The following is a 12,500-nucleotide window of genomic DNA, read 5'->3' as shown; positions in this document are numbered from 1 at the left end:
TAAGGAAATATCCTGACTTGGCCCCCTTCTCTGTTCCTTTCTTTTGGAAAATTAAAAATGAGAGGTGAGTATTTCCAGCCCCCCGCTCCCTACCCTTTTAGTCGCCGTCTATGACATGCAGGGATTACATGGGAAGTAGAGGATGTGTGGATCAGGTGTTTGCTTTAAAGAATGTATGTGAGAAATACTTAAAAAAGCAAATGGATTTGTATGTAGCATTTATGGATCTGGAGAAGGCATATGATAGAGTTCATAGAGATGCTCTGTGGAAGGTATTAAGAATATTTATTTATTTTATCACACTCCGTCGCCGTCCTCTGCATTAGCAAGGTAGCACAAGGAAACAGATGAAAGAATGGCCCAACCTACCCAGATACACATGTATATACATACACATCCACACACACACATATACATACTACATCTCAACATATACATATATATATACACATACAGACATATACATATATACACATATACATAATTCATACTGTCTGCCCTTATTCATTTCCGTCACCACCCTGCCACACATGAAATGACAACCCCCTCCCCCCGCATGTGCGCGAGGTAGCACTACGAAAAGACAACAAAGGCCACATTCGTTCACACTCAGTCTCTAGCTGTCATGTATAATGAACCGAAACCACAGCTTCCCTTCCACATCCAAGCCCCAAAAAACTTTCCATGGTTTACCCCAGATGCTTCACATGCCCTAGTTCATTCCATTGACAGCCCATGCCTCGCAGCCATATAACATTGTTGGAACCACTATTCCTTCAAACATACCCATTTTTGCTTTTCGAGATAACATTCTAGCCTTTCACACATTCTCCAACGCTCCCAAAACTTTCGCCCCCTCCCCATCCTGTGACTCACTTCCGCTTCCATGGTTCTATCCGCTGCCAGATCCACTCCCAGATATCTAAAACACTTCACTTCCTCCAGTTTTCTCCATTCAAACTTACCTCCCAACTGACTTGTCCCTCAACCCTACTGTACCTAATAACCTTGCTCTTATTCGCACTTACTCTTAGCTTTCTTCTTTCAAACTCTTTACCAAACTCAGCCACCAGCTTCTGCAGTTTCTCACCCGAATCAGCCACCAGCGCTGTAACATCAGTGAACAACAACTGACTCACTTCCCAAGCTCTCTCATCCATAATAGACCGCATACTTGCTGCTCTCTCCAAAACTATTCCATTCACCTCCCTAACAACCCCATCCATAAACAAATTAAACAACCATGGAAACATCATGCACCCCTGCCACAAACCGACATTCACTGAGAACCAATTACTTTCTTCTCTTCCTACTCATACACATGCCTTACATACTTGATAAAACTTTTCACTGCTTCTAACAACTTGCCTCCCACGCCATATGTCCTTGTCTTTTTTGTTGCGCTACCCCGCCAACGCAGGAGACGGCAACCAAGTATAATAATATATAATAACAATATATACATGTGTATATGGGTAGGTTGGCCCATTCCCTGTTTGTTTTGCGCTACCCCGCTATACATATATATATATATATATATATATATATATATATATATATATATATATATATATATATATATATATATATATATATATATATATATATATATATATATTAATATTACCGATCTGAAGCCCTGAACCATGTCTTAAGGAAATATAGACTTTTCCAATATTATCCCAGTATATATGGAACTAGCTTTCTTTCGCCCAAACCTTTTTCTTCCAAATCTTTACAATACTTTGGATCTTTGCTGTATATACACACTTGTTTGACAGCTATATTCTAGCTCTATGCTGTTCTCCTGCTCCGTTTCTTAACGTTAATCTTATCATTTGCATCCACTCATCGGAGTGATCCTATCCATACTTTAGTTGCAAGTGATAGTTTTTGAAATAGAAATTTTTTATAATCTTGACGTACGAAGTAAGGAATCCAATGATCCAATTATCCTCGTATTCATTTCTTCCTTTCTTCGGGCGATGTTTGTGATGTCAGGCAATATTGTGAAGGACGGTTCCCTTCATTAGACGTGATGAGTGAGGTCCGTCGTCACAACAAGGAAACATTCCCTTGGTGAGCGTAGCTGTGGTGTGTCATGCTGGGCCAGGATTTTCACACTGAACGAGAGCGACTTAAGTGGAAGAGTTGCTCCTCCCGCGCAGGAAGGCTCCGTGAGGCGTATTGTGGTAGTGGGCGAGATTCTCTGCGAACAAAGTCAAGAAGGCGAGACCACTTCCCAGAAACAACAGGTAGAACGCACCTTGAAGGTGGTTAAATCCCAGCACCACCTTCCTGTTGATGTCCTGTGTTGAGTGGGAACATGACTGGACACGGCATGATAGTGGTAGACGACTCATATTCATATTCATCCTCTATTGTGAAAGCTATTTGAAAATATAATCATGACTTCATTTCTCATCTGAGGTTAAATTGATGATTATCATATCAATAATGACGAAAATAACCTCATTTTTGTTTTCAGTTTGCGATGTATTACTGTAACAGAAAAAGAAGCCATATATAAAAAGACATATAAGCTTATGCCACTGATATATTACAACTATGGTAACATATATACCTGAAAATTTCTGTCCTGCACATCTTCGTCTTCTTCGTTTCCTATGTTAAGGTTTGCCTTCCTCATGTGGTCAGCAAGAATGACCTTGAGCCAGTAATCCACAAAACCTCCTTCTATCAAGTGTAGCATCATGCTGCTCAGCCGCTGACGGAATGGTGCACCTTTCCTAAAGAAGAAGAGTGTGATCATTGATTACATAACTGCTCGACATTTACCAAGATTCTTTACTTTATTTTCTAATAAGTTTTTGCTGTCGATTATTGTTCTAGAAAAAGAAATAGATTCCTTTCATGGAATACCATAGCATATAATTCCTTTCATAGATACCATAGTATATAATTACTTTCATCGAATACCATATCATATAATTACTTTCATCGAATACCATAGGATATAATTACTTTCATGTAATACCATAGTATATAATCCCTTTCATGGAATACCATAGCATATAACTACTTTCATGGATACTATTGTTTATAATTACTTTCATGGAATACCATAGTATATACTTACTTTCATGGAATACCATAGTATATATCTACTTTCATGGAATATCATAGTATACAATTACTTTCATGGAATACCATTGTATATAACTACTTTCATGGAATACCATAGTATATAACTACTTTCATGGAATACCATAGTATATAATTACTTCGTAATATAAGAGAAATTTAAGATCTTAATCCACTGGATAACTCAAGTTGCTGCTCGATCTTCTGCCTTTACCGCTGTGTCACTTTGTCCTAGTGGCTGCTCACGTCATACATGGTTACTGTAACGTGATACAGTCAACTGCACGTTATTATCAGTTTGTTCTTGTCGTCTCTTATGCCTAAATCAATGCCAAGGGTCAGCGAGAGTAAGTAGATCGCTCACAGATACGGGAAGACTAAGGGAGACGTACTACGTTCTTACTGTTGTGGTGTTGAGACTCGCCGGGTTTGTGCCTTACTGTGTCAGACTGACTGATGGATCCTCATCAGTGTTACTGAGAAGTAAACATTCTGCTACTAACGCTTCTTTTACAAAGTTGACATGAAAATGATCCTTCAATAATGTTAAGTATGATCAAACAAACATTCTACATCTTAGTTCAAAGGGAAGAAAATATTCATTGATACCGATTTAATTAGAATTGTTTAACGAACAAATGCTTTCAAGAATTTTCATGAGAACTGTGGTCATGACTCTGTAAAACACTGGTCACAATGTTGCACTATATGACAACTACAGAACTATAGAGGGTAGTCATGTTTATTGGTCTCCTGTTGCTCCTGTGTAACCAAACGAGTGGAATTCATTTAGGCAGTTATCGGTGTAGAGTTGTGTCACATGTTGACCAGGATAAAAACATATAAGAATGTGTTTCATAAGTAAGGACAGTATTGGTTAATTGGTCAAGAATCTTTATACATGATGATATTTATAGACTTCACCAATGCCTCCTGCTCCAACATTACCATAAAAGCAGCCAGACGAGTCTTAACATAGGCCCCTTCTATGCGTTGCACTGATGTGACCCTCATGTTCAGGGTTTCCAAAAGGATAAAAAGAAAATAATCATCAAAATGGTAGGATTTCAGTGTGTTGTGTTGATATCCTCAGTATAGCGAGATCCAGATGATACTGTATGTCTGCACCTACGGTAGCGTTGCGCCTCAGTCAGTTTTGTGTCAAATCAGTACAGACGGATCCCTGTATGAATCCTTGATTCGATGAAAGTTGCACTGCGTAGTGTGACGTCTTACAAACGCCTCTCCTCACCACAGACTCACCTGAATCCCCACGCTATCCCAACGTACTGAAGATACTCTGATTTGCCGACGTAAATGGGCGTGTAGCCGCGGCTATCAGTGAAGCTGGCGGCCACCACAGCTATGCCAATGTTCTTGTAGGTGATGTGGGAGTAGCTGCCCCGCAGCACCCGCCGGAACTGCTCCTTCGCCGGACCATACTGGGGTGGGAGGAGAGTTAGCGGCAGAGAGAGAGAGAGAGAGAGAGAGAGAGAGAGAGAGAGAGAGAGAGAGAGAGAGAGAGAGAGAGAGAGAGAGAGAGAGAGAGAGAGAGAGAGAGAGAGAGAGATCTTCTCATATCTGGCCAAGATTGCTGTTTTTATTTTCTTCTCTCAAGCTCACATGCACGTAGACTGCTTGTATTCAGCACACAGTTAGCTACTAAACAAAGTCACACACAAATGGATGGGACATATCATGAAGCGTAAGTTGAGAAGTTTAATAACTACACTCAACACTACACCAGCCAGCCAGTGAGTAGATATGAGAACAATACTTCATACGAGGACAGATTTATCCTTCGTTTCATTCAGGTTATTACTTACACGACGAAGATTTTTGGCATGTGAACAAAACTCCTGTTTCTTCTTATTCTATATATTTGTGTATGTATTGGACAGTCTTCTTTTGAAGTAAACATCACTATGCTTGTGGTAAGAACTATCACAAGTAGATCATATACCACAGTGGTACCAACTTGTTTTCTCACGGTGAGAGTTAAGTCCTGGAGACTTTAGAAACCTTGGAAAAGTCTGGAAGAGTTTAAGACAGAGCAGAGATATCCTGGAGAATGCTACTTGCTGACAAGCGCTACTCAGATCCGATATGTCGAGCAGCTGACTTGCGTCGAACAAGACACGCCATAACAGATTCCTAAGTTGTGGTTCGCTAACATATGAGTGAAATAGTTTGGCCATTCAAACAAAAGTCGTTCATGAAAACGAGTTGGATGGTATGAGACCAGGTAGAACTCTAAGTCAGCAAGATGAGAAACATTTCCATCAGTTACAGAAACAAATGCAGCAAAACTCTAAAACAGGTTACAGTGAAACGGAGGAAAATGAGAGAAATTTGGAGATGAGAACCTATTACTAGGGTATGTGATATGCTTTCGAAATATCAAGGGTTACACTACAGAAGCCTACTAATTGTCTTAGTGGATGGTCAGATTTTCGTTAGGTAGGACAAGACATGGATTCAATATACAGTTGTTATATTCACATACTACATAGGCAGTGAATGTCAACGTACCGGGACGATAGCTGGAAGAATGAATGTTGTTACCTTACTCTGGAGAAGGTTGGTCTGACCTACTTGTCCGAGATGAAGAAGAATTGTGATCTTTAGGGACAGACGAAGCTGACAAGCAAGCAAAGTGCGGCTCAGAGGGAGACTCCTTCAGAAACAAGACCGAGAGCCATCCGATCCATGCACCACATTTGTATCTAAGGACAAGAATGGTTTTTAGAAATGTGCGAAGAGTTACGAAAGGAAAGTATAAGGAACGAAGACGTAATACAGTGATGTTAAACAGATCCAAAGTTGATTAAGAGGAAAAGATGAGGAATCAAAATGAGTGGATGTGTTAACCGGAGACACAGTTATAACACAATCAGCATGAAGACTAGGAAGGTAGAGTGACAGTAAAGTCTGGACCAAAGACTATTATGATCCATCAGAGAAGAAGATGTCATAACATTTTCCTTCCCTCTTTACTGATGAGTGATTAACCTCACAATTGACATATCTTAAATAACCTTCAAAAGAGATAATGGCCAAGTTAGAATCGAAGGAAGGGAAAACTTTCTTCCTCCAAGCCCTAGACTTAGCTACGTCCTTCACTCAAGACAGGCAGAACAGGAGTGGCTCATGTATGGACTGGATGAAGATATGACATCAGATGAGGAAGTAGCGTTTGCTTACATTCCTGCTACAATATCCTATGCCGCACACTCGGCACAAACTGATGTAACGTCCAAGATGTGGCTGTCATCTTCTTCAGGAATAATAACTCAAAAAATATCGTAAGTTAGTTTCATCTAGAATTATCAAAATACCACAGCCAGCGTCTACAGGGAACAATAGGATAAGATTCCAGGAGCAAAATGTGATAATGGATGGTTATATCCAGATGAAGTAGACGTAAATACCAGTTCCATAATGTTAAGAGAGTATTCGTGATGATGTCAAATATGAGTAAAGCAGTTGATGATTCACCGTTGATGGATCAGAATGGAAATATGAAAGCTTCTTCCCCTTACAGTCTTAATGTGGAAGGATTTAAGCTACAATTTGTGGTGCTAGCTCCATTCCTCTCATCGGCTACCTCGGATTCAATCCATTATAGAAATTTATGCAACCAGTCTATCATGGCGTAAGGTTTATGATGGTTTTGATTGGAGTTAATTCTGATTTCGCTGGTAAGCATATAATCCTAAACGTGTGATATAACTAATATTGCAAAGGATATTTCAACAAATTTGTAAAGCACGACTTAAAACCTTGAAATGGCACTTCATTACATTCACACTTTGTAGTGGGTCAGTTGCTCAAAATTTCTTATTGGTATAACATGTCAAACATACACATCTTCGAGAAGATTTTCAGCTGTTGCGGCAACATGAATATGTGGGCAAGATAATGGTAAGAAATACCTTGTAGGACTACCAGAGTTTTGTTAACATTGTGTTGCTATGAGAGATGCCAGAAGTGAAGACAAAATGATTGTCTAAAGTGAAGAAACAGGTCAGTACGTAGACATAATCTTGAAAAAGAAGAAAAAACCTTAAGATGCCTTTTTACATATAACATTGTCTTGTTGAATAATGATAATATGTATTTTCATCATTATATGAATGTAGGTAACCGGCCAAGCTATAGGTATAATGCAAAAGAAGAAATCTTAATCATCAAAGACCAAAGAGACGATGAATCATTGTTGCATCATTCAGTTGACAGACACGCACTATTCACGACTGAACATATTCAAGCACAGCGTACGACAATGTTACAAACATCAGCTACTGAACTCGTCCTTACCTGCATTTGCCTATAAATATACTGTAGGTGTGAGTAAGAGTGACCTCTGAAGAACGAGATGAGGGAGCCGCTTGAGAAGCTGGTACCCCAGCCCCAGCCGTCACGGTCCAGGAGGTTTTCGAAGCTGTTGATGGCAGGCACCTTGTCCTGCACGATGAGATGAGCCACCAGGGAGGAACGGTAGGAAGTGCTCAATATCAGGCAGGACATCAGCCACAGTCCCGCCATCAGCTACAAAAACATCAGAATCATGCCACGCACACTGTCATATTATCACACAAATGCCCGAAAGTATCATGCTAAGGACACCCTAGTATTACCTTACTTGAACAGCTGCATGCAAACATACTTCTAAAAATTTCCACATATATCCACGAATATCTAGCTGCTCAAACAAGCATACAGACAGAAGTACATCATAAAACACTCACCCCATGGCCAGTCATCACTGTTCATCCTCCTCTCAGGGTTGACTGACAAACGACTACAGGGATTAGGCTTGGTTGTATTTATGAGTTTACACATTAGAGTAAAGCCATGATGCTTATGTTCATGATTTAGGGACGGGACAACATGAGTGTCTCTCTCCCCGTAAAGCAAAAATAACTATGACAACACAGACACATACATGTATAACTAACTAATTAACTTGCTATATATATATATATATATATATATATATATATATATATATATATATATATATATATATATATATATATATATATATATATATATATATATATATATATATATATATATATATATATATATATATATATATATATATATACATGTGCCCTCTTTTTCACCTCTTGCACCTTTCTCTTGACCTCCTGTCTCTTTCTTTTATACATCTCCCACTCAATTGCACTTATTCCCTGCAAAAATCGTCCAAATGCCTCTCTCTTCTATTTCACTTATAATCTTACTTCTTCATCCCACCACTCACTACCCTCTCTAATCAACCCACCTCCCACTCTTCTCATGCCACAAGCATCTTTTGCACAATCCATCGCTGATTCCCTAAATACATCCCATTCCTCCCACACTCTCCTTACTTCCATTGTTCTCACCTTTTTCCATTCTGTACTCAGTCTCTCCTGGTACTTCCTCACACAAGTCTCCTTCCCAAGCTCACTTACTCTCACCACCCTCTTCACCCCAACATTCACTCTTCTTTTCTGAAAACCCATACAAATCTTTCACCTTAGCCTCCACAAGATAATGATCAGACATCTCTCCAGTTGCACCTCTCAGCACATTAACATCCAAAAGTCTCTCTTTCGCGCGCCTGTCAATTAACACGTTATCCAATAACGCTCTCTAGCCATCTCTTCTACTTACATACGTATACTTATGTATACCTCGCTTTTTAAACCAGGTATTCCCAATCACCAGTCCTCTTTCAGCACATAAATCTACAAACTCTTGAACATTTCCGTTTACAACACTGAACACCCCATGTATACCAATTATTCCCTCAACTGCCACATTACTAACCTTTGCATTCAAATATATATATATATATATATATATATATATATATATATATATATATATATATTTTTTTTTTTTTTGCCGCTGTCGACCGAGGTAGCGCAAGGAAGCAGACGAAAGAAATGGCCAAACCCATCCCTATAAACATGTATATACACACACGATTAAACACGCAAATATACATACCTATACATCTCAAAGTACACATATAAATACACACACAGACATATACATATATACACATGTACGTAATTAATACTGTCTGCCTTTATTTATTCCCATCACCACCTCGCCACGCATGGAATAACATCCCCCTCCCCCCTCATATGTGCGATGTAGCGCTAGGAAAAGACAACAAAGGCCCCATTCGTTCGCATTTAGTCTCTAGCTGTCATTTAATAATGCCCGAAACCACAGCTCCCTTTACACATCCAGACCCCACACAACTTTCCATGGTTTACCCCAGACGCTTCACATGCCTTGATTCAATCCATTGACAGCACGACTACCCTGGTATACCACATCGATCCAATTCACTTTATTCCTTGCCCGCCTTTCACGCTTCTGCATGTTCAGGCCCCGAACACTCAAAATATTTTCCCCTCCATCTTTCCAACTCCAATTTGGTCTCCCACTTCTCCTCGTTCCCTCCACCTACGACCCATATATCCTCTTGGTCAATCTTTTCTCATTCATTCTCTCCATGTGCCCAAACCATTTCAAAACACCCTCTTCTGCTCTCTCAATCACACTCTTTTTATTTCCACACATCTCTCTTACCCTTACATTAATTACTCGATCAAACCACCTCGCACCTCATATTGTCCTTAAACATCTCATTTCCAGCACATCCACCATCCTGCACACAAATCTTTCCATAGCCCATGCCTCGCAACCATACAACATTTTTGGAACCACTATTCCTTCAAACATACCCATTTTTACTTTCCGAGATAACGTTCTCGACTTCCAAACATTCTTCAAGTCTCCCAGGACTTTCGACCCCTCATCCATCCTATGATTCACTTCCGCTTCCATGTTCCATCCGCTGCCAGATCCACTACCAGATATCTAAAAGAATTTGCTTCCTCCAGTTTTTCTCCATTCAAACTTACCTCCCAATTGACTTGACCCTCAACCTTACTGTACCTAATGACCTTGCTCTTATTCACATTCACTCTTAACTTTCTTCTTTCACACACTTTACCAAACCCAGTCACCAGCTTCTGCAGTTTCTCACATAAATCAGCTACCAGCGCTGTATCATCAGGGAACAACAACTGACTCACTTCCGAAGACCTCTCATCCACAACAGACTGCATACTTGCATCTCTTTCCAAAACTCTTGCATTCACCTCCCTAACAACCCCATCCATAAACAAATTAAACAACCATAGAGACATCACACACACCTGCCGCAAACCTACATTCACTGAGAACCAATCACTTCCCTGTCTTCCTACAAGTACACATGCCTTACATCCTCGATATATATACACATAATTATATTTATATATATACACACACATATATATATATATATATATATATATATATATATATATATATATATATATATATATATATATATATATATATATATATATATATATATATATATATATATATATATATATATATATATATATATATATATACATATATATATATATATATATATATATATATATATATATATATATATATATATATATATATGTATATATATATATATATATATATATATATATATATATATATATATATATATATATATATATATATATATATATGTATATATATATATATATATATATATATATATATATATATATATATATATATATATATATATATATATATATATATATATATATATATATATATATATATATATATATATATATGTATTCCTATGAGTCCACGGGGGAAAAGAAACACGAAAAGTTCCCAAGTGCACTTTCGTGTTATAATCACATGATCAGGGGAGACACAAGAGAGAAATATAACGGTCAGTTGATATACATCGAAGAGACGAAGCTTGGACGCCATTTGGAAAACATGTGATCGTCCAATCACAGAAGTAGTGGAGAATGTGTGGATCAGGTGTTTGCTTTGAAGAATGTATGTGAGAAATACTTAGAAAAACAAATGGATTTGTATGTAGCATTTATGCATCTGGAGAAGGCATATGATAGAGTTGATAGAGATGCTCTGTGGAAGGTTTTTAGAATATATGGTGGCGGAGGCAAGTTGTTAGAAGCAGTGAAAAGGTTTTTTTTCGAGGATATAAGGCATGTGTACGTGTAGGAAGAGAGGAAAGTGATTGGTTCTCAGTGAATGTAGGTTTGCGGCAGGGGTGTGTGATGTCTCCATGACTGTTTAATTTGTTTATGGATGGGCTTGTTAGGGAAGTGAATGCAAGAGTTTTGGAAAGAGGGGCAAGTATGCAGTCTGTTATGGATGAGAGAGCTTGGGAATTGAGTCAGTTGTTGTTCGCTGATGATACAGCGCTGGTGGCTGATTCATGTGAGAAACTGCAGAAGCTGGTGACTGAGTTGGTAAAGTGTGTGAAAGAAGAAAGTTAAGAGTAAATGTGAATATGAGCAAGGTTATTTGGTACAGTGAGGTTGAGGGTCAAGTCAATTGGGAGGTAAGTTTGAATGAAGAAAAACTGGAGGAAGTAAAGTGTTTTAGATATCTGGGAGTGGATCTGGCAGCGGATGGAACCATGGAAGCGGAAGTGAGTCATAGGGTGGGGGAGGGGGCGAAAGTTCTGGGCGCCTTGAAGAATGTTTGGGAGTCGAGATCATTATCTCGGAAAGGAAAAATGGGTATGTTTGAAGGAATAGTGGTTCCAACAATGTTGTATGGTTGCGAGGCGTGGGCTATGGATAGAGGTGTTAGCAGTAGGGTGGATGTGCTGGAAATGAGATGTTTGAGGACAATATATGGTGTGAGATTCTTTGATCGACTAAGTAATGTAAGAGTGAGAGAGATGTGTGGAAATAAAAAGAGTGTGGTTGAGAGAGCAGAAGAGGGTGTTTTGAAATGGTTTGGTCACATGGAGAGAATGAGTGGGGAAAGATTGCCCAAGAGGATATATATGTCAGAGGTGGAGGGAACGAGGAGAAGTGGGAGACCAAATTGGAGGTGGAAAGATGGAGTGAAAAAGATTTGGAATGATCGGGGCCTGAACATGCAGGAGGGTGAAAGGCGTGCAAGGAATAGAGTGAATTGGAACGATGTGGTATACCGGGGTCGACGTGCTCTCAATGGATTGAACCAGGGCATGTGAAGCGTCTGGGGTAAACCATGGAAAGTGTGTGGGGCCTGGATGTGGAAAGGGAGCTGTGGTTTCGGTGCATTATTACATGGCAGCTAGAGACTAAGTGTGAACTAATGTGCCCTTTGGTGTCTGGCCTAGCGCTACCTCGCACACATGAGGGGAGAGGGGGTTGTTATTCCATGTTTGGCGAGGTGGCGATGGGAACAAATAAAGGCAGACAGCATGAATTATGTATATGTGTATATACGTATATGTCTGTGTGTGTATATATATGGGTACATTGAGA

The sequence above is a fragment of the Panulirus ornatus genome, chromosome 46 (genome assembly GCF_036320965.1).
Source record: "Panulirus ornatus isolate Po-2019 chromosome 46, ASM3632096v1, whole genome shotgun sequence".
NCBI lineage: Eukaryota > Metazoa > Arthropoda > Malacostraca > Decapoda > Palinuridae > Panulirus > Panulirus ornatus.
This window is presented reverse-complemented; position numbering follows the sequence as displayed.